The 20827-nt window shown below is 41.4% G+C and overlaps 1 long non-coding RNA gene across 1 annotated transcript in view; it reads left to right on the forward strand.

Annotated features, from left to right (window-relative positions):
* The window catches only part of LOC135436066 (uncharacterized), a 184662-nt gene that overhangs the window by 29632 nt on the left and 134203 nt on the right, over window positions 1-20827 (forward strand). The gene's annotated exons all lie outside the window — the stretch shown is intronic.

Raw genomic sequence — 20827 nt, forward strand, 5'->3', positions numbered from 1 at the left:
ATTTTCATTTGGTGTAACCTGTCAAGCTCTGTATATTACCATTTTCTGTCTGCTGGGCTGCTCATTGTCAGACTAGACGCTCGGTTACAGTTCATAAATTCAGGGAATTATGAGCCGTGACGTTGCGACTCCTAAGCGGAAGCGCGTCCATTGCAAACGCAATGGTGGCACGTACACCAAATGGCCAAAGCGCCACCTCCGCAGCTTATTTGAACCGGGGGCCAGCCAACAGGTAATAACGGTTGCACGATTGGTTAGCCTGACAGTTTTTAGAATTTACAACGTTCAAAATGGCAAAGTCAAAGCTGAAAGCATGCCAGACGAGCTGCCCCACCACTTTACCCACTATGCAACATGTACCATTCGGCGTAGTATAACAGCTGCAGGGCGCGTTGGAGGGGTGTTGGGGAACGACCACAACAAGTTGTCGTCATAAATTCGCTCTTTGTATTTGCTTAAAGGTCGCCGCATTTCTTTTGTCTACCGCAAGCCATTTTATGACAATTCGAAGTGATTATACCCTGTAAACATATAGCTGGCTTAAAATGGGTATGCTAACGTGATGTAAACGTGTGCCAGAAAAAACGGAGAAACACTTTTTTGTTGGGCAACAGCTAAAGGATCTGGTCTGTATAATCTGGCCAGGTTTTCAGTTTTCAAGCATTTAGTAGCCAACTCCCTATCTAAAATTTTGGTGCATGAGCCTGGCTTTTTACATCTATGAACCCAGATCTCGGTTCAATCGTGGTTTGGTCATATATCTTTAAAATTATAACGATAAAATTATAAATTCAATGTTTGGACTCAAGTTTTTTATGCTGGGTGTTCCTTCAATATTATTTATATTGAAGAAACCCAATTTTATGGAAATATATGGGTCGATTCGGTGCGGCTGTTTCTTGGGAAATTAGTTCGACTTAAGGTTCGGTTAATAGTAAAATATAAATTTGTGTTCCGGTCGCCAACCATTTCATATTTTCTTGTAATGTTTAATATTTGATTTTTGTATACACCTACTTTAATATGTTTTCTGTTAATTCATTCAATTTTATTAGGCTCACATAGTTATAATAGTTATAATTGAATTTATTTAAGATTACGTATATGGTGGAAAGTTCAGAGCAAGGTGGATTGGAGCGGGTTTCGTAGCACCTGGCGAATGCACCCAGAGCATTTTCTAGTCAAGCATACCCAGTTGTGGTGGCTGGCAGTCATAATTTTATGCGGCAGACAATATCGCCATTTTATGTTCGGGAAATCGATGGAAGTTTTACGATTCGCATTCAGCCCAATGTCGCATTCGCATTGATTTTGCCAGCGGCTCAAAGTTCATGTCACAAAAAGTAAATTGAAGTTGAAGTTGAAGTTCAGGGCGGCAATCGCTTTAATTGAGTTGCCTGCCGGTGCTCATGCATATGCAAGACTCAATTAAAAGTGCGCCTAAAAAAAGCTGTAGACAAACAAACAGAAGACGCGGCGGCACATACCAGAGAGTCGACCTGGCAGCCCCTTCAGCTGATGAGCTGCCGCGTTGCAAGAACTTGGCAACGTCTGCAAGTGACTCGACTGAGCGTCTGCGGCGTTTTGTTGACATTTTGCGGTATGGAAAAAATTAAATTAAAATGCAAATTAGACAGTCGAGGAAGACGGTAGCGCGCGCAGTCACAGTGCCTGCAAGCCGGCCGCTAACCAACAGTGACAAATTGTGGCAAACAAAAATGTTGCGCATACGCCCGGCGGGACGAACCCTTGACTCTGTCAGTGTCACCTACGCAGAGGTCGGCTAGGATTTACCTATATATTGTATGTTTTGGCTGGCGACTTTTGTATGCCACTCCCAGGAGCGTTCTGCTCCTGAGCCCGCCTGTCGCGGCCCATCTTAAGCTCAAGATGAATGTTTTTATTTTTGCCAGCCTCTGTGTCTTGGCTGCCTTTTGTAGCGGTAAATTATGCAAAGTAGTTACGTAATGCGCTTGTTACAATAATTTAATCTTGTAATCTGTTGCTGTTGCTGTTGCTGCGGCAAGTGCCATAAATAATTCAGCTGCCTGGCAGACACTTAACGTTGCATCTTCGAGCGAGCTGCCCCAAAAAGTAGTAACAGCAGCAGCAGCAGCATCAGCAGCATCTGCTTTTGTCTGGTCTGTCGGCATTTTTGCATTTTTAATTTCAAGGTAAACAAACGACAAACAACTTTCAAGTCGAAACGGAATTCTAATGAGCTGTCTCAAGGTGACTCTGCCCCTGCCCTTGCCACCGGTACCCGCCCCAGCCTCTATCCTTTACCTATCAGCCACTGTCAGCCAAATTGACATTTCAGCAAAGCGCGCACGTTAATTCAATTTCGGAGCTCAAAGAAAAATAAAACCAGTGAAAAGTTTTTAATGCCAGACCAAAGATAAACCAACCCTTTAACGTCGCTCAGCTTAGCTCAACCCCCCTGCAAGTGGTTAGGCGCAATGGTAAAAAGAAAATATATTATTTGCGGTGCGTAATTAGCTGCAAGCTCTTTAAAGGGCTGCTTAAAGTGAACTCTCGCTATAAACGACAGGCCATAAATCAGCTGCAAAAACGCAAATCCACTCCCAAATCGCAGACAACATAAAATTTCAATAACGCTTTAACCCAAATGCTTGTCTCTGTTGCTATCTCCATCTGGCACACACAATGTATGTGTCTCTGTGTGTCTGTCTGGGCTCCTGGCAAGGTGCACCGCCTGCTGCTGCACAGGCAAAACCAATAACAAACAACAAACGGAAGCAATACACGTTGACACGTCGAACGGATACAAATATGGCGCTGTTAGTTCCGCACCAAGACAAAACCCGTGGCGTAATGTAACGGAAACTCTATTGAATTGCGATAAAAATCGCGTTTGCCTTGCCTTGTCCTCGTCTGCCACACACACACACACACATGCACACAGAGAGAGAGAGAGAGAGAGAGAGAGAGACGCTAAGCCATTTTTAAAGCACACTTTGCGGCTTGTCAACAGGCGGCAAAATTTATTGAAATTGCGCGCCAAAGAGTTGCAACATTTTAATACACTTGCAGCCAGGGTATTACAGCTTAGGGGCTTAATATGTAAGTACGGAAAATCAAAATTTTAAGGAATTCTTTTTTACTTTACTCTACTTTACTTTGTACTTATAGGAGCGGAACTTGGCAAATAAGTGATCGGCATTTTAAAAGCCTGTTCACGATCTGTTGTCGACGCAAACTTATCATAATGTACATGATAACAGGAAATGGATGTGAAAAGGATGTAAAGAAGTATGTTACTTAGCTTGTATCAATTGTCTTTTTAAAAATAATTTCATAATCGCTAATCGGCATAAGAGGAATAAAATGGCAGCAAGGAAACAAATTTAGTCTATTAAAAAAATTAATATTATTTTTGGTTTTAAAAAAAAATATGGTCGTTGCGTGAAATCGCAAATAGCTTACTTTGTCTTTACAATATTGAATTGGTTTTAATTTTAAAGGTTTAATTTGAAAAAACAGCTTTGTTAAATTTAACTTCAGCTTATGCCTATTTAAAGGGTTATAGCTTTAATTATATTTTAATACTAAAGCGTATTGCCAGCCTTGACCGGGCTGAAAATCTTCGGAAACATCTCTTTTCGACTCTCTTCCCTCACGTGGAAAAATTTAATTCTTCCTGTGTTCACAGTAAGCCCGTTTGCACCCAGCAGAGTGAATTTCCACGAAAGATGAATACATTATTCAAACAATATTTTAAAAGTGAGTTTGAAGCCGTTCGACTTTTCACCGAGTGGGGTGGATTTGAATGAACTTTCACTGAGCTCGAATTTGAAGTCGATCGAATGGCAAAGAAAATAACTTTAACTATTTTCGCTTGTATTCTCACATTCTAAAAACCCATATATGTGCTGTCAAGTGAAAATCGCTCTGACTTATTGTATAGAGTATACACAATTCAGTAAGAAACCAATGTCTTTCTCTTCTAGTTTATTGTATCCCTGTGCTGACAATGTTATCGTTACGGTTATTGATTGAAATTTTTGTTGGCGTTGCTTGTGGCAGTGTCTTTGCATGCCACGAGGCGACACCAGCTGCTGCCATTTGTTGCCACAGGTTGCGCTTTTCTTTTGGTTGGGCTTGGGCTTGCATTTATCTCACTTGGCGTCAAAGGCAGTCAGCTACCTGCTTGCCACAAGGACGTATTCTATACGAACCGTAACCCCATGCTCTGGCGCAACTGTCACTTGCAGCAGCAGCAGCCAAAAGGACACACAAATGCCACATCAATGTGCATTTCATTTAACTTGCCACGCCCGTGTGACTTTTAAGTGTTGCCCGAACACACGCACCGCACACACACGCACCGCACACACAAGCACACCCGCCCGCACAGCCCTTTAGGCCAGCATTAGAAATTTGAGTGCTGGACATGACAGCTTCTGCATGAGCAACTTTTGCCCCTATGCCCCAAAAGCCAAAGTCAATGCCCAACTGTGTGGCTGTCTGTTTGTGTGTGTGTGTGCTTGGCCGTATGTTGTAGGTGTGTGTTGTAAGGTATTATCTTGTGTGCCACTGAGTGGAAATGGCTGCTGCGTGCGTCATCATGTTCCATTGTGTTGTGTTGTTGCTTTTGCCAAAGTTTGTGTTTGTGTCATTGTTAAATTTTGCGCTCGAACGATCTGCAACGAATGACATCCGTACGGCAAGTTACTTTTTGATTTACAGTATGCTACTTTTTGTTCATCAAACGCCTGGCTGGTCCTGCCTGCTGCTGCTGTTGACCCCACCACCATTCCCCTACGCAGACCTTCGCATGTTTGCTTCAGCTGGTCCAAGGTGCAGCAAAGGTTGCCGCTTGCCGCTTGTTGGTTGTTGCTTGTTGGTTGCCGGTTGTCGGTTGTCGGTTGCCGGCTGGTTGTTAGCTGTCGTTAGCATTTGGTTTAAATTGCGCAAAATGCGTGTAATTGCTGGAACTGACGATTGAATGAGCCCGTGTCCGCCAACGAGGCAAGCCGTGGCCGGGGGCAGGTCGCTTCACTGTTTAGTTGCAGCTGCTGCCCGAGTTAGCCCCAAGATTTAAAGTTTCTGATTTGATTCGATTTCGTTTGCCTGTTGACTATCCGCACAGTAATTATGGACGCATTGTTGTGCAAAAATTGAGTTTCAGTTTTCGAGAGCTCGAATTTGTTTAGCCAAAAACTTGATACCAACTAGCTGTGGGTGTGTTGTGGGCTGAGACTTGGGCTTCAACTTGGACTTCACTTGAGCAGCTGCTGCCGTTTCCGCTGCCGAGCAAGTGAAAGTGTCTGATAAATAAACCGAATTTGTTGCCATTGACTTAAAATTGAATTAAATTTTATTTAAATATTTAAGTAAGTGTAGCAAATTAAATCTTTGGCAATTTATGACTTGGCATTAAAAGTAGTTAGTGCATTTAATTATTATTTTTCATTCGATAAGCTGCAAGTCCGTAACCGTCATGGTTCAGGAAAGCAAGCCATCTGTCTTTTGTCTCTGTTTACATCTGTGGAAGCACATTTTGTTTATATTAACGACTCACGTACAATTCATGTTAATAGTTTAAGTTTTTCAAAGCCTTGCTTTGCACATCAAAATTTTAAAGAAACAATTCAAGGAAAACATAATTGATGCCAAGGTGGCACGAACCATATTTAGGCTCTTTGTTCGGGTTATTTCCTTTTGTTAAAGGTTTGGTTCATTGTTAAAAAATGTATTTAAAATCTTGCTAAAGATTTGTAAAATATTTCCAAATAATTATTTAGCTTTATTCATTGATTTAAATCCAATATGTATGCAAATCAAAATATTTTATCATTTATTTTGGCACTCGCTGCCTGGATCCAAGCTCTCGCCCCGGCTAACAACAACAATTAACGCGTTTTTATTGCATATCTACCGCAACGAGCAATGCATCATTCAAAAATTTGTCAATAGAGACCGCAGCACATTTAATATATAGAAGCCACTGAATGTGGCTGCCTTGCCCCACCCCGCGTCGGCTGCTGCAGCTCCTGCTGGCATTCCCTATAGGTATTATTATTTTTGTTTTTGTATTATATATCAGCACGGCACGATCGACGGCATCGCCGTAGGCATACGCAGGCGAAGAAGCGCAGCTATTTAATAATATAAAAGCAATATTTTTGTGACCAAAACAATAAAGTCGGGCTGTCATTGATTTATTTGTCTGCTGCGTGGCCAACACACAATAAACTGAACGCGAAATGCACTCGCACAATGCACAAAGTGGGCACCGGCTCAGGCTCAGGCACGGGCACAGGCACAGGCACTGGCAGTTGCACCACCTCAGCGGTGGGTCAGGCAGTAGCCACCATCCATCGGCACTGTGGCACAGTGCAGGCTTTTTTGGTGGGCTCCCGCTCCAGCTAGCCTCAAACATAATTCATTTCCGCTTATTGTCAGCGGCGCTTTTGCATTTAAAATAACACAAAAACCCAAAAATCTCAAGTGTAAAAATATATATGTACATACATATATATGAAAAAATTGCCAGCAGGACAATGCAGGTAAATTGAGTGCAGATGGCGTTCGAGTCCTTTGTCCTCAGTTACAGTGCGAATGCATAATAAAGCACGGCGACTGCAAAACGCAACAAATTGATGGGAATGCAAATAAAAATGCACGACTCATTGAACAATTGACAGTTCGAGCTGTTGGTGGTTGGAGATATCATTCTACAATCTTCTCCTGCGCTGCTCTAGCTCCAGCCCTATCCAATGGCCGTAGCACTGGGAGGATGACATAATTAAATCCATGCACTAATTAAATTTCCCAAAAATGTATGCAAATGCCGGCAAATAAACCGTCACCGTCAACTTTTGCCAACTACCTTAATTGCATGAGATAAGCCGTTAGACGGGGCGCATACGTAATGCAAATTATTTTCAACATTTCACATTTAATTGCACGGCGGTCGCCGGACATGTCCACATAAGGGTTCCCAGCTAGAGGACACACATTCATTAAGCAACCCTTGAGCGGGTTTCCCATGCGTCTGGGTTGGTTGCTGTGGTGGTCAAGTATCCGGTGTCGTGCGCCCTGTGTCCGAAATGCGGCATACATGGCATACCAGCTGAAAATTAAGTTTTCGCATTTTCCACCTTTTTTCTTTTTTTTCTTTTGTGCTTACCCCACAGAGGCGGCATTTTGTGCGTGTGTGTGTTTTGGCCAAAGTCCAGTTGATAATCCAGCATAATGCGCTTTTATTTGAAATAATAATGTTGATGCCGACATCGGTCTGGGCTCATTAAATGTGAAAAAGTAATGCGAATAATAAAAAAAAGGAGTCCAACTCAGTTTGCCTAGGTGTAAACGTATGTAAGCCTCTGAGCTGGGCTCTTTTTTGGCCAAGGGTTATTCGGGCTCATTGTCAACCGCAAAATTGTTGCATGAGGTGTCAAAGTTCATAACGTGGCTACCGCTTCACCCGCTCCATCCGCACCATCCGCTGCCCCTTTGTCTGGCAGCAGTCGAAATTAATTTCAATGTCCGGCCATATGTGCTCGAGTCCAAGCTCGTAATATTCGTGGTAGAAATGTTTTGTTTAATTGCTAAAATTTTCCAGCAAATTAAGTTTGATGCGGGACCTTTAAGTCATGCGGGGGCTGGCGACATAAATATTTTTGAGGTGTAAATTGTTGAAATGCCTGCGAGATGACTAACGCAGGCGCATAAATTTGGCAGCCGTAAGTGTTAGTCGGGCAGGGGAGGCGCGGTTAACCAGAGCCACAATAAATCTCACGAAAAACGATTTAAAATTTTGTACTTTCACTCGAGACACACACACACACACACAATATGTATGTGAGTGTGGGTGTATGAGTGTATAGTTCTATAATCCCTTGGCCCAACTGCTTTCTTAACTTTCAGCTTGCCAAGCAAAATTCTTGCGGCGTTGCCTTTTGGTTGCCTCTGAATGTGTGCCCCGAAAATAATTTATCATTTTCACTTTGAATTTTGTGTGAAAATTCACTTATATGCGTGTGTGTGTGTGTGTGTGTGTGTGCAGCCTGCTGGTGTCAGTGCCGACATTGGAGCGAGCCAACCCCTCCAGCCAAACCCATCCCAAGTGGCACGTTGACTTGTCACCACATTGCTGCGCTACCTTTTTGCCATCGGGTGGCTGGCGGGTGATGTCGGCGTCTGTGGTTTAAAGTTGTGTCAACTGTTTTTAGTAATTTAAAGTTTTTCGTATAGTTTTTGCTTTTAATTTGCATTGTTGGCATGCCATTGGCCATTTGGCCCTGGAGCCCTTTACCTGGCCTGGGTGCTTGGACTCGGCCAGAAGGCTGGCCCTGTAAAATACCTCAACATTAAAATACCATTAATGCATTTGCGTAATGTTGTGTGTAATATTCAGCCAGCCCCCCCCCCCCCCCCCCCCCCTCCCTTTCGGCACACACCTCATTGAAAGCCCATTAAAGTGACTTATGTGATGGCGCGGTCCTGGCTCTGGTCCCAGTCCCGGTCCCGGTTTCGGTCCCGGTCGCGGCATCGCCACCAACTCCAACTCCGACACCAAGTGGAACTCGCATTGCAATTGGAATATGTTCGCTTGTTGGGGCCATGTAAAAATTGCATTAAAAGAGGGGCTGGCAAAGTGCGCTAGGTGGGCGTGGCGATTTCGGTTCGGGCAACAGCGCCGTGCATTTGTCTTATCAGCAGGCTCCTGGCATTGGCATTGGCATTGCCAGTCCGCATACACCCCACCGCCCACCCTTGTCCAACACATTTGCCTGACCATAATGAGCGGCAATTACCGCATCGGCCGCAATTTGCATTACACACTGCGAAAATGTTGCAATGCAGCGGTGTGGCAAGGGCGCAAGGGTGCGTCTGTGTGTGTGTGCGTAAACATTGTGCAATCTTTTATGAACAGCAGCAACAACAACAGCCGCAACAGACATGACAATGGCACTGGCAATAGGAAAGGGCCATATTTAATTGCGCCTACTTAAGCGCTAAAGGGAACTGCCATAAAAAGCTTAAAATCTCTGACTCCACATATGCTCATGACCTTAAATTCATGTGCTTTTTTTATTTATTATAGAGTGCAAGTAAAAAACTTATTTTTATTAGCCACATCGATAGATATGTAAAATATATTTAACATTTGCTGTTATCTAAGCTCATCAGGCAACTGAGGAACGAGACTACAGGTTCGCATCCTCAGCTAATTTATGACATGTGGCAGGTATGTTATATAATAAAAATAATTATAAAAAATATTTTATAATAATAAATGAAATATTTGTCTGTTTTGGGCAACTGAATAACAAGTTTGCGGGCTCAAACCTTGGGAAAGTGACTTGTTCTTTTATTCTAAGATTTCACAAATGTTTATTTTGTTTCAAATATTAGTCAAACCCTTTTCATTTTAACAGAAAACGGTAATCAGTTTTAGTTCTTAATCAAACTGTTTGATAGGGGATTATTATTCATCTTGTAAAACGGCCAGCGCAAGAAGTAGTTAAATATATGGTCCGAATGGACGAAGATTGAGTTCAGCCTGCTCTATCCCCGACTTGGATCTCTAAACGTGGATAGCTATTGCCTTTAAAGGAGGCATTTCCGGTGCAGTCTTGAGAGGTTCTCCACGGTCGTATGGTTTCTGCGGTATTAGAAGTCCACCCAGAAATGTGCAGGGTGAAGCTGCTGCTTCCCAGAGATTACAATAGGTTTGTTGATATTTATTTTAATATTCCATTTCGTTTTGTCTAAATATCTAGTCTATCTGATCTGCGTCAGTGTGGACGCAACTACTGGAGGCTGTGTCATCGGCACATGGTACTTTCTGTAAGTGTCCAGCTAGGCGTGATGATATTTGATATGATATCTGACTGTAAATGGCATGTCATTGTCGAAGGCTTGTTGATCGTTTTTCTATTCTTTCCTCCGTCTGCTCGTCTGTCTCTTTCACGGCAAACTTTTCTTCCGGTTGATACTTAGCAATTCTCAGCATTTACCAAAACTCGTATTTAGCTGGCAACTCAAAAATCTGCCCAACTTAGTCTGCTATTAATTTAGCAACAGTAACAGCTAGTTATCAAGTCAACAGCCTACACAGCTCTATTTTTTCCGGGCTATCAACATTGAGTGGTGCCTCAATTTCGGTTAACCGCAAGCAGCTTGTTCGTAATCCAACTAAGTTGCTTCAATTTAAATACCGCTAAATCAACAACTGCCACTTTATATCGAGCCGCGGCAGCGAGCAGACGTTGCCGGAATAAAAAGCACAAAATTAAATAAACTGCGAGTAAAATTAAAAGTAACAGAGGCAAATGCTAACAAACACAAACACACACACACACGCACGCCAGCTCCACCTTAATGCCTCAATCCTGCCACCTCCATTCAGCTAGGACTTGTTCAACTTTCGGTACAATTTTTACGCTTCTTTTACTTCATTTTCAATGCATTTAACTTGAGTGACTCTTTAATCCTTGTAAGTATCTTAGCTTGAGTGTGCGCAGCCAAGAACACCGTTGCCTTTCAACTTGCCGGCATCAACGTCTTCGCGTCTAAGTCTTCGTCTTGTGCCTTGTACGCGTCCTTTTCCCGGTCGCATTATGTGCTACAATATTTATTTACCTTGCGCCTTTTGTGCCCACGTGCAGTCGAGGCAACGTCTTCGCCTTCAGCTTTGCTTTTGCCGACTGCTGTTGCTGCTGCTGCTGTCGTCGCCGTAGCTACGTGCAGCTCCAGCTACAGCTTGGAGTCCACACCCAAACCTGGCCGAACGCCCAGCTCCAATGGGTGCGTCAAAATGTCTGCCACTTGGCATATTTTAAATACATTTCATGCGCTCCTGAATTTTGGTTGCCGCTGCTCCTGCTACTGCTGTTCCTCAAGGATATTTACTTCTTGAAAATATGTTTACTCGTGTTGTGCATATTTTAATCGTTTACTTTGCCGACGACTTTTATAGCTGTGTGTGTGTGTGTATTTCTGTTGCCTGTTTAACTTGCGTTTAAGTTAAATAAGCCATGCGAGTCGTGTCGCCTGTATCTGTGCCCGTATTTCCTGCAACGTAACTAATTTTGCCAGACTTTAATGCCAAACGTTGTTCAGCATATTAGCATATTGTGGAGCTACTCATAATTATTATAATAACCCAGCCACAAATTGCAGCCAAGCTGCGACATAAATTAGACATCGCACCGCGACGCATAAATAACGCGAATCCTGCCACATTCACTGCGCCGGCCGGGCCTCGCCTGGCTAATAGAAACATCCGCTGCAGTTATCTCACGTAGCCGCGGTCCGTAGCCAGAAATATGATATAAGCCGATGCATGCAACCGGACAATGCCACAGCCAAATGGCAAACGACAAACGGTAAACAGGTGTTTGTTATTTATCTAGGTCTAGCCGCAACCGCCAGTCATATTTTATAATGAATTCTAATGAGCATGCTGAAAGAGATACAGATACAGTTGAAGATACAGATACTTTGGAAAAGAGCCTGCGGCGATTCGTTAGCACACGAGGCGCGCTTTAACGCGTCTCAATTTCTTCTTCTTCTGCTGCTTACCAAATATCTTGAGGTGAGTTGCAATCGCGTATATCTGTATATAGCACATACACATATATATATTTTGTAGAGTGTAAGTATCTGAAGTTTGGCGCACAAATAGCCGACGGGCTCAGCGCTTTATTTACAAAAGTTTTCGCTTCTTTGAAATGTTGCGGCATTAGCTACGGCAGGGTGTGAGGACATGTGTGTGCAAAGCAACGAGCTTTAAATTACTTAGGCTATCTAAATAAACAAGCTGTCTGAGACAAATGAGTCATCTGCGAGAAAGAGAATGAGAGAGAGAGACAGAGTCAGAGAGAGAGAGAGAGGGAGAGCATAAAGAAGAGAGTGAGCGAGTGAATAAGGGAGAGGGAGAGAGATAGAAAAAGAGAAGCAATAACCCTTTAAATATCAAATCTTATCTTTTAAAGCAGACTAAATAGTGTTGTAAAGCGCGCATTGACATAGGAAGTATCTCAGGTGTGCCTCCTAATATCAATAGCTATTGTTTAAGCCACTTTTTATAATAGAAGTGCGTATCTTCAAAGATTAAATATATATTTACCAAGCTGCAGATACCTGGCCTTAAGGTTCGATTCGTGTGCCTGCCTTTAAACAAAAACGAAGCCAAGCTAGAGTCAGATGCTTTCTTCGAATTTATTTTCGATTTTCAAGCATAATTACATCTATTGAAACTCACATTGAAATACATAAAATTATCTTGTAATAATATTTTTAAATTGCCAAAGAAACCATTTTCAATCAAACTTTTTTTTCGAAATTTAGTTCGGTTGAGTTTTACGATCAGCTTTTACTTAGCCAGCTAAAGAGCCTGTATATATATATTTTAAAATAATTAAAAATACTAAATGTATCCATTATATCGTTCATGGTCCAGACTATAAGTTTTTCGAGTATTTCGAACAGATCTTTTCTTCATACTGCCGTATCCATATAGATATATCGAACATGTTTCATTTTGTGAGGTATTTTTATATAGCTCACATATCTGCTTTTTGACTAGCCCACAAGCTAATCATAAAATAATCGAAGCACACGGATATTTCATAGGTAAGTCCCCAACTGAAGCCCCTGCCGCCGCATACTTTAAATATTTGCACTTTGATTGCGTAGTAAAACTTTTGCCAAGACCCTCAACCCACTCCAGCTACAGCTTCCGATTCTTGTGCCAGCCAAAATTATTTCAATTAAGTTTCTTACAAACGATCCCGCCCCCTTAATGCTGCGGGCTGTGGCCCCGTGGACAGCCGGGCCGGACTTACTTTCATTAGTTGCGCTTGTTTTTGTTGCTGCCGCACCGAAATTTATTGCCAGGTTCGATGGTTGGCAAAGTTTTTATTGCACGCGCCTGGAATTTGAGAGTTGTTGTTGTTGTTGCTGTTCTTTGTTGGCTTTTGATTATTCAAATTACGCTTAATTGTTAAGGTGGCCATAACGCTCATAATATTAGCGGAAAAGAGTTTACTTAAAGTGCTTCTCGACTTAAAGTGTTCGAAGGGATTATGCTTAACATTTTAGTGGGCAGCCTATGGAAACATGAGTAGCTGCTTTACGAGAAATTAAAGTACAATTTTCTTATATTAATTAATTGGTAGACAACTCGGGTATATTTTGCACTGGTAAATGATCTACTATATGCAAAACTGCAATGATTTTAACAGGCCTTAAATCTTTCATTTCTGTAGTGCCATGTGTTTGACCCAATTCACAAATTTAAACAAAAGCCTATTGCCAACTGCATGGCTTATTGAATATTAAGCTCTTATTGTCTTGAGAGGCCAATTTTATGCTTGGCCGCCCAAAGTCTTTTCCGGAGACCCATAAACTGTTTGCTGATATTCAATCCTTAGATTATCTATAATAGCACACTGGCCTCAAATTTTAATTGTTGTATTAACATGCATTGTAGCTGCAAATTAAATGGGATTAAATAGAGACCATTGTTTTGAGTTTATAATCAGGTATTAGCAGCTGCTGCAGCCTTTAGGTCAGTTTACAGTGTGCTTATGAAAATGTAGATAAGCAATAGAGGCGACGTGGTATTAAAATTAATTGTTATTAAATTATTTTATTTTACATACAATATGTGAGTCAATTTTGTTTCCCATAATCCTGCTAAAGAGGTTCTGTTTCTGTGTTTAGTTTTTCTGTTAATAAAGGCATTTATTTTGAAACTCTATATCCAAAAGTTTGCATACATTTACAATATAGTTTAAAATAAAAACAAGTAAGAGTTTCTAGTCGGGAGCTCCCGACTAGGGGATACACTGAACCATCTTCTTCTTATATACACCAAATATAACTCGCGCTACGCGCTCTTTTGCTTTAGTAGTAATAAAAATAAATTTAAGAAAAAAGTTCCCTTGGCAGGGTTCGAACTCGCAGCTCACCGCATTACTTGCTGCCGCCTCTACGCAGCAGCCACACCAGCCAAAAAAAAAAATAGTTTCCTCGGGAGGGTTCGAACTCGTAACTGGCGGCGCTACTTTCCGCCGCCTCTACTCAATAGCCACACCAATAATTAACTCTTAATGAGAAAGAAGCGAATTAAAATAGCAGCACATAAAACAATACAATCACAATTGCGATGATGTTGATAGAATTCAAAGAAGACGCGCATGAATGTGTGTGTGTACATGTATACAGATATTTTTGGAATTTGCGCTTGCTGCTGCACGTGCTTGTAGGCCAAAACACATTTTCTGTCGTGTTTCTTAACCGATCTTGATGAAATTTTCAGTAGTATATCTTATTGTACTATAATATATTCGTGTATTCTCAAAATGACAATTGCATTTAAATTGTGGCTTGTTTAGATAGGCAATAAAATTTGGCTTACTAACATGATTTATAGCTTTGTGGTGGTAGCGGGGATGTGGCGATAGCTATAAAATGAAAAATACTTGATATATATATACTATTCTAGAAGCAACATGTCAAGTTTGGTGACACTAGCTCTTATTATTTACCAAAATTGCAAAAAAAAAAAACAGGATTTCGATATCGATTTTTATCGATTAGTTGGAAACGGGGCAAGTTATCGATTATCCGAAACAAACTCGATCTGCGCATTGACTAGGAGGACCTACAGCTAATTTCAAGTCTCTAGGTCTTATAGGTTCTGAGATCCTTGCGTTCATACATACGGACAGACGGACGGACGGACAGACAGACGTACATGGCTAAATCGACTCGACTGTTGATGCTGATCAAGAATATATATACTTTATGGGGTCGGAGATGCTTCCTTCTGCCTGTTACATACATTTTCAATAGGTTCAGGGTATAATGAGAAAGATATGTTCGGTACTCCGAAGACCTAATACCCTTGTAGACATTGCCCCTTTGTATATATGTGAGAATAGTGCAGATCGAAAATGCTGAGTTTGATGAAAATATCGTTGAAAACAGAATATTTTGTCTATGTATTATAAAGTAGTCCGAATGACGAGTTTGGGTAACATTTTCAGATCAGTTTTTCATACAAGAACCTGTTTTTGGACCAATCGTTCTCAAGGCAGCTATATATCCATTCGGCTGTTGATGCTGGTCTAGAATATATATACTTTATCTGGTCGGAGTTGTCACCATTTATGCGTTACATATTTCATGACAATATTAGAGTACATCCTTGTATACCCTTATACCGTTTAAAATAAACTTCTTTTAACGCAGCAAAAATTATCGAGCCTATCTTCCAAACAATGTTATCATTACTTTCCTACCTTATTATAATGCTTTTATTATTACAATCAGTCAACAATTGTTCTATGTTAGCAATTACTACTTAATTATGAGGCAAATCCTATCAGCATTAGACTTTAAAAGTAGCACAAAGCTCGAATAGCTACAAGCTGGAAATCGCAAAGGCATTTAATCTCTCTCAGCCCTATTTAAACCTAGCTTAAAGATTTAAGTTTTCTGTCGCTTAAGAGTTCAACTCAATTGTTCTTCACTTGGTATTGTTTATAGTGCAAGCCTCAAAACGGAAACGCTTCAAGCGCATTTTTTTTTACAAAAATCATTTGCGGTATACCTATTTTTTGCCCCTACTGTTGCTGTACATTTCTATGCGACGCATTGGCACTCTGTTGCGGGGCCGACACAGTTGACCAACGTAAAATGGCGCGAAATTCGTGCATTAAATGGACTGAACTTCCGGTGTGTAAAATGGACACACACACACAACCAACACAAATACATTTTGAGTTCCATTGGCTCTGTGTTTTTCTGGCCATATGTGAGTTGCTGTTTTGTGGACGCTGACAAAAGGGGAAAAAAGTGGAAAAATAGCAAAGCAACTGTAAATTTATGCCCATGGCAATAATCCATTTTTTGGCGCCCATCAACAACAACAGCAACAAGAACAACAATATCAACCAATATTTGAGGGCCCATTGTTTCCGCGCTAATTGTTTGGCTTTTTGACCAATTTGCTGCTGCGGCGACTGGCATAAGAGTTTTTGGCAGCTCCAGTTTTTATTTTAGCCATTACTAATACAGACTCACACACACCCACTAAGCTGTATACCCCTCCGCTCGAGTAAATGCCAAGGGACGCAGCTGCCTGCGTAGATTTGCAATTATTTTGCAAACAATGAAAATTGTTGCTGCGTGTGCAAACATAAAATCAAATTGTGTGTAGGTGTGTGCAGCTGTTACAGCCAAAGATACACGAACACACAGTTGCAGATACAGATACATTTACAGCCACATCAGATACATTTACGGCCACAGTTACTTTTGTTCAGTAAGGTGTGTCACTCACTGTGTGTCTGCAAGGACGCAGCTGGCATTCGCAGCATTTGCCTTGATTTGATTACATGCGGCAACACCTAACAGGGGCTTCGCCAGCTCTATAGATATGCAAATAATTTCGTTTTTTTTTTCGGAATGGGCCAGACAACAGGTGATGGCTACATAAAAATGCCAATCGATACGTGTGTGTGTGTGTTGGTTTTGGGGCAGTATTAAATTCGCATAGATTGCGTGGATAATAAAGTGCAAATCGCTGGCAGCAACAGCTACATGAGTTGGTCTAAATTAATCACTCGGCTGTATATATATCAAAATAAACAGATCATGACAAATGCAGCGCCTTAATCGTGCAGAACTAAGTGTGTTTGTGTGTTTATGTGTTTGTGTGTGTGTGTGTGTACACACCTCGTCGTGCTGGCTGCAGTTAGTCTCTATTTCTTTGTCTTTAGTTTTGCGCGCTGCTCTTTTAATTAAAATAATTTCTAGCTGCACTTTTTCCACGTGAAATTCCGCATAGCAGCAACAGCAGCAGCAGCAGACGACGACAACATAGCCGCTGTCATGTTCGCTTGTCTAGCAATGTGTTAGCTGGCCAGGCCCAGCAGCAGTCCCAGTTCCATCCCCAGTCTCTGCCCAGATCCAACTCCACAGTGCCAGACAAACAGCAAACGCATAAATTATGCTTTGTTGACAACGCAGCCGGCACTTTGAGGCTGAGGTGGCAAAGGTACAAAAACTGTGTACAACATTTCTTGGCAAAATAAAATGCCAAATTGTGCCATGGGTACTTCGTTTTCTTCTTCTTATTCTTCTGCGTGTTCTGCTGTCTCCAATGGACTTTTAATTGTCGAAACTTGCCATAAATCAGGCAAGCGGCTCGCGTGATTTGGACCTGTTCTGAAACATTTAATGTTAATTTCTCTTAGCCTGGCCAGCAGGTAACGCACGAATTCTTTGTAATCATGTGGCCTGCTGTTTGCCACAAAATGCAGCACAGCTGATGTCTCTTCATTAGCTTAACTGATCTAGTTGGAAGTGCTCGACTACGAGATACCTAATACCCAGCGCCAAGCTGACTTCTGAGCTGAGCTTCTTCTTAGCCCAGTCTCGCACTATTGGAGGGAAATGCGGATGCGAAAATATCTACTTAATTGACTCTGCTAATTATACCCCATTTTACCCATTTTCCATGGGTGCAGGGTATAAAAAAAGACTGTTTTTTGGCGAAAAGTGAGAAAAAAACGTTGCCAGCATTTTGGCTGGCAGCCAAATGGGCAGACAATCAGACAGGCATCTTTAAAGTGCGGCACAGACACAAGTTGCATCAGTCTTTAGCCACAGCAAGACCCGGCCCAGTCCCCGCCAACCCTCTGCCCGACACGCACCTCTGCTACATCTGTTTTGGCTGGCAAAATGTTTTGCATTTCAAATTGCATTTTAATCGCATTTCAACCTGAAATGCCATTAGACATAATTCGTTTAGCTGCATTTGTCGTTGGCCAGCAAATCATTTCGATATGGACAATGCCCCGCCCACATGTAATGTGCCCGCCCATAGATTGCGATTCACTTGAACACAATTGCCAACCGCACGTAAATCAACTTTGCCATTGATTTCGGCTGCTCCAACTGACAGTCGCTCCACTGGAGAGTCGACTGTGGACACTGGCCAGTTGTCAGTTGAATGGCTGCATTGACGTACTGTCCAGATTATGTGCATTGCATCCGTTGGCCCAATCGCAGTGCACACACATGTCAAATTTGTCATTTTGTAATTGATTGTGAGCCGATTGCAGCCGCAGTTGAGTGACATTTAATCAATTTATGTTTAGCTCATTTCTAATCAAACGACCGACCGTCCCAATCCCTAATAAAACAGTTTGCATCTCATTTGCCTTGGCACCTGCCCCACGATCTGTGCATCTGGTGTATAAATACACTAGGTACAGACATAGATCGTATATTTACATACAGCATTTGGTTGCATTGCAAGGTAAGTGGCAGACTTGTTGAAAGGCGGGTCAGGCATAGTCCAAGTGCCTTGGCAGCTAACTGTATCAAGTGTAACTCAAATAAATGCCACACTGACGACAGTCTCTGTGCCTACAGAACTTAAATAGCTCAAATCTCAGTGTACACTCACACACACACACACACACATCCACTTGCTTTCTCATTTATCGATTTTCTCAAGCATTTACATTGTTGAACCAAATCACAGAAAAAGAGAAAACATACAAGGAAAAAACTGTGCTTTGTGGAATTTGTTATACACTTTCGGTGTTTTGTTATTAATATAATTAAAAATCTCTGACGAATCTCCAGCTATTTTTTTTCGAATTTCGGAGATTACTTTTTCACCGATACTCCGCCCTGGAGAAGTTTAATATAATGAATAATTTACATATATATGTCAAATAAATTTGAAGTTAATTGGAGGATAAATAAAGTAATCTTATCAGTGGGCAGGACTTCAAAGATTCTTGAAAGCATAAAGCTGCACATTTAACTTTTGCTCTGCAATCTTTTCGCGATTTCCACCACGGATGGATAGATTTTGCAAAACGTGAAATGAAATTTCAGAGGGTCTTTGAAAATAAGTATGAAGCTGATTGGATGGTCAGCAAAAGTGTCTTCCAATCGTTTTCCGCCTATTTTTAACACTTGCGGGTGGAATTTAAAAAACAACTTCTGAGCGTTTAGAACTGGAATCCTGATCTGGAATACATTTTTATATAAACTGGGGAAGCACAACAGTTTAAAAATACATAATTATGACATTTTTTGCTTAAATAATATGTAAGACAAGCTTTCCTCCGGGAGCTACCAATTGGCGAGCAAGTAATAACACAATTTAGGAATCCGTTCTGATCGAATGTAGCTATATACTTTTTTATATCAAACTGGCGGTTGTACAATCTATTCAGATATACATATATATATATTTTATGCCTACTTAAATGTGTTTCATATTTGACAACAAAATCGTAATACTCTCTGCATAATATATATTTACTCTGACTGACCCTGAGAGTGCGATGCTGCTGCGAAGACCGACGACCGAAGACGACGCGCCAAGCGAATTTGTGCGCTTGAGTGCGTGCATAAATTTCTGGTGCTTTTTGCTGGCTATTATTTACATTACACACACACGCACACACACATACAGCTTTACAGCTGTACGAAAAACTCAATTTCCTGCGACGGACACAGGCACATCAAATGCTTTACGGCCGCGCGTTGGCTATCCCTGCTGCCGCCAGCTCACCCCTCAACTCCCAGAGCATACCCAAACCCACTGCAGCACACATCTCCAGCTGAACGTTTGCACACGTTGTGGCACGACACCCACTTTGGCCACCACCGCGTTGACCTCGCTGGGCTCGTCTGGGAGCGTCTGCCGCCTTGGCTGCTACGTTTTTCATATTTCGCATGTAATGTGTGTAATCAAAGTAACAAAATCCAAATCATATTTCCTTCATTGACCACAAAATGTGTGAGTGCGTCTCAGGCAACCCTTTTTAGCCTGTGCATAAAACATTTTGTTAGATTTCCACAATCAACGTTGCCTTACAGCCAACATTTCTTAACCTTGTTTGATTTTTATTCCATTTATTTCCTATTTTTTTTATTTTGTATGCTGGGCAAAATTATTGGTCTGCGCATATGTAATCATCTCTGTGGGGCTGTGAGCGCACAGGACGCATCATAAAGTGCACACAATCAAAATGAAATACGTTTTAGGTACGTTTTCATCTACACTCGACTGGGCAGAGCCGACTACGCAATGAGCTACCTATGACGATGATTGGTGGTCAGGCTTGCTTTACATTTAAAACAAATAAATATCTTTTCATTTTAAAATCAATTTTCTACTCATTCTATTTCTTTTAGGGTATTTTCCATAATCACTTGATCCAAAAGTGTAAAACAAGGCTCGAAATAATTTGTATTAGAAAACTTTATGTGGATTTTGCGAAACGTGTGAAAAAATATGTCTAATGAGTTTTCCCAAAGATCTTTGAAAAAATAAATAAATCTGATAGGATGGTAAGCAAATAAATAGTCCAAAACTGTTTTCCCCCAATTTTCCATAGTTGCAGGTGGAATTTTACGTCACTTAAGATTTTCAGCTTCAGTCATTCGTAGCTAAGAGTTTTATACACAAAGATTAAATTTTTACAGTATTTCAAATCATTTTCAATTGTAGCGCATTGAAAGGTTTGCTATGCCGATAAAATTGGTTGGTTGTCGCACGGCGTTTCGCATATGTTGGCAATTTTTTATTTATCGATGAGGTCGCTTTATTGAAAGGTGTTTGGTTGCGCACGAATGCTCAGGAGTAGAAGGGTTTGTGGAACAAGGACTGTAGCCGTTGGCCATTTTAGTTGCGCCTTTTGCAAAACTTTAATAAGAAATCTTTTGAGCAGAGCTGCATATCATGTTGCAAGCTGGCGAAAACTTTTCGCAAACTCAAAAATTTTCTCATTTGTGGTCAAGCTAAAGT

The sequence above is a fragment of the Drosophila montana genome, unplaced genomic scaffold (genome assembly GCF_035044405.1).
Source record: "Drosophila montana isolate Dmon_TW-CO22-7 unplaced genomic scaffold, ASM3504440v1 contig_3733_1, whole genome shotgun sequence".
NCBI classification, from domain to species: Eukaryota; Metazoa; Arthropoda; class Insecta; order Diptera; family Drosophilidae; genus Drosophila; species Drosophila montana.